Genomic DNA, 5132 nt, shown 5'->3' on the forward strand with positions numbered 1-5132 from the left:
TCACAAAAAGGTTGCCCACCCCTGCCCTAGATAGACCAATCCTTTCAGTAGTTTACTTTCATGTGAAGCTGGGCCTTTATGAATGAAGAGTCTGCCCTCAGTCCTTAGGTTACTTCAACTTCAATCCACTCCTCACTAAGCCTCCACCTGCATCCTCCCTCCCCCCATATCCTTTACACATTGACACTCCATGCAGAGCCAAACTACATCCTGCTGAAGGAAAAATCAGTAGTACTAATGCTGTCTGTTTTAAATGTTGATATTTGGTTCATTATGGATTTTTTGCATGAATGTCAATTTTTTTTCAAAACGTTGCATTAGAATACTATATCTTGATTACTGCGTTTTTAAGCACTCCCTTAAATGTTGTGTCTGAGGTGGTGCCTCCCTTTGCTCACCCTGCTGTCCCATTCCTGCTGACAGTGCTCTTGTAGAGGCCTTGGGGACCTCCTAGTGGCCACATCCGGGGTCTGCTGATTAACCCCGCCTTGAAAGCCCCTCCCTTGGCTGACCTCACACCTCTGCATTCTATGCAGTCCCTTGCTAACCTCTGACTCTCCACACCCTCCTTCTGCACCTGCTCCTTAAATGAGGGTGTGCCCTCCCATCCATCTCTCTCCCAGACTGTTCCCCTGACCTTTCTATTCCCCTGACCTTTCTGCTCCCCCTGCCTATGGCGTCACCCTCTCCAGACTGAACTCCTATCAGAATGAACTTTCTGAAGTTCATGGTTGAACCAAGTCACTTTCCTAATTCAAACCTTCTAAGGGTTCCTCCTCTCCCAAGGCAGGTTCCAATTTTCTTTGCATTCAAGGCCTCTTGTGGTCTAGCTCCTGCCCTCACCTCTCATTAACACCCACCTTGCACATTCGGCTTCAACCAAACAAGGAGTTCCTTCTTTCCTATGCATACTGTGAGCCTTTGCCCAGATTACCGCTTCCATTTACCTGCCTAGCAAAACCCTTCTCCGCTTGTAGGGCCCGCTGAATCACCTGCTACCATGCATCTCCTAGGAAGAGCCCACACAGACTTGGTCAGTAACACCTTCTACCGTGTTACATAACTCCCTGGCATCCAGCATTAGCTCTAATAGGTGACCAATTTTCCTCACAGAATGTCTACTTTGCCTCCAAACCATCTGATATCCAAAGCACATAACATTCTCGGTAATCAGTAGCACGGCAGCCAGCACGACTGGTTCCCGTCCTACTTTAACCTATCCAAGGACATACTTCAGATTCCATTCTTTACACTGCTTCGCTCCCTGGAGCAAGGTCACGGCCTAGCATGAAAGCAAGGTCATGTCCACCGAGCTGCAGTAGAGAAGTAAACAGTTCCCCAGCAACACCACGAACAGGTGCTAATGCAGAGAAGCCCGCCCGCCCTGCCAGCTGCAGAAAGCTGCATGCAAACTTGCCGCTTTCAGGTAGCTGTCTGGGAATCCCCACTGAGATGAGAAGGCCCCGGACGCAGTCACACAGAAGTTTCTGGAAGGATAAAGAAGGGGTTACTTGACCCCCAAGGCAACATAAAATGAGGCCATCTCACAGGAGCTCTGTGCATTCACTCTGAACATAACAGAACCCACTTTCCTTCTCCATTCATGCACAGACTCTGTGGATGTGGGCTGTGTGGGTAACAATTCAAACTGCTAATACAATAAACCCCTCTTTCCTCCTGCAACTATAAAATGCCATTTTGTGTCCCACCCCCACCATATTTAAAATGAGATGTGGCCCAGCCGGTGTGGCTCAGTTGGTTGAGTGTTGTCCCATGCACAGAAAGGCCACCTGTTCCATTCCTGGTCAGGGCATATGCCTGAGTTTCAGGCTCCATCCCCAGTAGGGGGCATACAGGAGGCAGAGATTGATGTTTCTATCTCTCCCTCTCCTTTCCTCTCTCTCTAAAAATCAACAAAAATAATTTTAAAAAGTAAATAAAATAAAATGAGATGTATTAACTCATCACATGGTTTCTGGAATTTTTGAAGTGCCAAGGATACATACCAAACATAGTCTAAAAGACCACGTACTTAGGCTGAAGCATAAACACACTCCAATTTGGTGTGTTACTATTATTCTGCATCAGTGGCTAAAAACACACATTAAAAATTATGTGGCTTCACAAGCAGTGCATTTCAATTATTGCAAATTGCCCACAAACAATAGATGATCTCACTTATAAAATAACATAAAATTAAAAGGTATATTTTATAAACTTATTTGGTGAGGCTCAGCCCCATGACTCCCAGGGAAGCTCCCACAAATTCCAGCATATCCTTACTTCCAATAACTTCCTTGGTTCATAACAGTAGCATCATCCAGACTAGATAAACAAAGGAATGAAAGAACCACAGAATGAGAAAGGATCTAGATCAAAAAGAAATCATGGCCCTAACTGGTTTGGTTCAGTGGACAGAGCGTCGGCCTGCGAACTCAAGGGTCCCAGGTTCAATTCCGGTCAAGGGCATGTACCTTGGTTGTGGGCACATCCCCAGTAGGAGGTGTGCAGGAGGCAGCTGATCGATGTTTCTCTCTCATCGATGTTTCTAACTCTCTATCCCTCTCCCTTCCTCTCTGTAAAAATCAATAAAATATTTTTTTTAAATCATGAATTATTTAACTAAATACAGCAACATAAGCAGAATCACTAGGGACAATAAAGCTAAATCTGCTTAATATAGTGGACCCCTCCTTCTTTACCAAAGTTAAGCCTTTGCTAGGGCAAACTTCTCATACAGAGCCCAAACACCTAACAGCATCTCCCACCTCTGTCCCACCCATCATCTAAATCAAGACATATAAAAATCTCAATATTGGGGGGGGGGGAGACAAATGTACTACTCATTGTAATATTTTAAGCAATAATAAATAAATAAATAAATAAAAATAGAGATATACAGAAAAAAAAAATCTCAATATTCCCTGGACAGTGTTCTCCTGTCCCAACAACTTTGCTCAAGTATTTGCTTCCAGTCGAAAATTCCTTTTTTTCAGTCCCTGCCTATTGAAATTCTCTCCCATCTTCCCAGGTATCTCTCCCATAAGCTTGTCTTGACCCCCAAATCAGGTCACCTCCTCTTGCTTCACAGCATCCTTTTTACTCTTGTCTGGCATTTGTCTTATTCTAGTTTGGGCACCTGTCACCTGTGGTAAGATCCTTGAGGACAGATTAATTTCTTATTCATCTTCATTAGGCTGTGGTGGACCTTGACAGGCCTGCCAAGCTCATTCTCCTCAGCCTTGACCTGACTGATCATCATTACATAACTCCATTAGTAAGGCCATGTGTAATGCCTTACTCATCCTAAATAATAAAAGCCTACTATGCAAATTGACCGGTCGCTATGACACACACTGACCACAAGGGGGCAGATGCTCAATGCAGGAGCTGCCCACAGCCCACAGGCCCCAGTTCACTGCCGAAGACATAAACCATCATGAATATGCAGGTAAATGTGGTATCAAATTGGAGGAGCTTAGTTCTTTCCTAAGTAGGGAAATACTAAAAATGACAGCCCAATATCTAGAATAAGAGGAAAACAATGAAGAAGCTTTTTGTCTGTTCTGCGCAAAAAATTAAATGGTTGAAAAGACAAAGTGGCTAAAAGTGGAGACCACACCAGAGAAACATAAATACAAAACAAGGTACGAAATGGGGGTGAGGAAAGGAAGCAGTTTTATCTGGAAAGAAAAGATTCAAGAATATACCTATTACATATATGAATACATATGTCCATTCATTTGTATGTACAAGAGGTCAAAGAAGAAATTATTCCTCTAAACCCATAGTTGAGGAGGGGAAAAAAAAACATTCCGGCTTCTGAACAAGCAGATTAATGAAATGTTAATTGTGGATACACACCTTCTCAAAAACAAGAAAAAGGGTCATTAGAAACCCTGATTCCAGAGGGGAGTTAAACTACATATTAATTGCAAGAAGAAAAAAAAAAAACACCAGCAGTTCTGAAATACAGTTGGAGAAACGGCATCATACAAAATAAGAGAATAGGAGCTCCAGTGGCGCAATCGGTTAGCGCGCGGTACTTATAAGACAAAATAAGAGAATACATATACATATTTTAAAACACTGAAAAGGTTGTAGTACAAAATAAGGAAATACATATACATATTTTAAAACACTGAAAAGGTTGTATTTGAGTGCATAGCTGTCTAAACAACAACAACACTAAACTGTAAGCTGTGGTTATCTTAGGCAACGGACTCCGGAGACTTTCTCTGTTTATTCTGCATGTATTTTTAACGCAGATAATTCTAATATAACTTGACTGGAAAGTTTTTTTAAAAGGAAATATGACAATACAGTGCAATCCTGTGTAAAGTGCAAGAATAGTCCCTGGCGTTATGCAAGTTCAGGAGCCCCCCAGGAGGGCTGTGAAGTCTTCCTAGAGGAGTGACAGGAGCTGAATATAAGGCAGAAACAGGGCATTTCAGTAGTAACAGTATTCTTCCCTCTCTGAGTATAGTCAGGAAAGCAAGGACCCATGGGAGTCCCCGTGTGACAGCTCTGTAACCGTCTGGCTTGCTCCTTTGTATTCCAGGCTGTCGGTGCCCTGGCCTAGCTGCTGGACATCAAGTTCGCTGTGGAGGTAACTTTGCTGGGTCTCCTCCCACCACGCTGGGGGCTGCTTGGGGAAGGAACCAAGTTCGAATCCATCTCGGCGTCCCCAGCACCCAGAGCTCTGCCTGGCCCAGAGAAGCTCCATAAATACTGGCAGGAGGATAGCGAGTTCCAAGGAGAGGAGGCATGTCAGGACTGAGACACAAGTGTCATCAGCCTCTGGGGCCCTATAAGGAAGAAAGAACCGAAGGAGGGAGACCAGGCGTGCTGCAGGAGTCTCCGGGAGGCTCAGAGGGGGCGCCGGGCTGAGAGCGAGACTCAGCCCTCTACTGCCCGGATCGGGGACAGTGCCCGACAGCCCCCGCGTCCAGGGCGACAGCACAGGGTGTAGGTGGGGGAGAGGGGCGGGCAGGATCCTCGGTTTACTCACGCCGGGAGGCTGCCGGCTGCTCAGCTGGACCTCCGACCTCCGCTGGGACGCGCCACCCCTAGCAGCACCCAGCACCCGCAGACCAGCTCCGGGAAACCGCAGTTGGTCTTTGTCCCGAGAG

General features: G+C 45.4%; 1 protein-coding gene across 6 annotated transcripts in view; it reads right to left on the minus strand.

Moving 5' to 3' along the window:
- Positions 1-5132, minus strand: part of CFLAR (CASP8 and FADD-like apoptosis regulator) — a 43435-nt gene that overhangs the window by 35997 nt on the left and 2306 nt on the right. The window contains exon 1 of one of the 6 annotated variants that reach the window (XM_014546009.1): positions 5035-5126. The exons of 2 other annotated variants lie outside the window; for them this stretch is intronic. The gene's annotated coding sequence lies outside the window, so the exon portion shown is untranslated. Of the gene's footprint in view, positions 1-947; positions 1170-1417; positions 1488-5011; positions 5127-5132 lie in introns of those variants that run through there. 3 more of the 6 variants (XM_014546006.1, XM_014546010.1, XM_014546011.1) reach the window with 3 other exon arrangements.

The sequence above is a fragment of the Myotis brandtii genome, unplaced genomic scaffold, assembly GCF_000412655.1.
Source record: "Myotis brandtii unplaced genomic scaffold, ASM41265v1 scaffold4259, whole genome shotgun sequence".
Classification (NCBI taxonomy): Eukaryota; Metazoa; Chordata; class Mammalia; order Chiroptera; family Vespertilionidae; genus Myotis; species Myotis brandtii.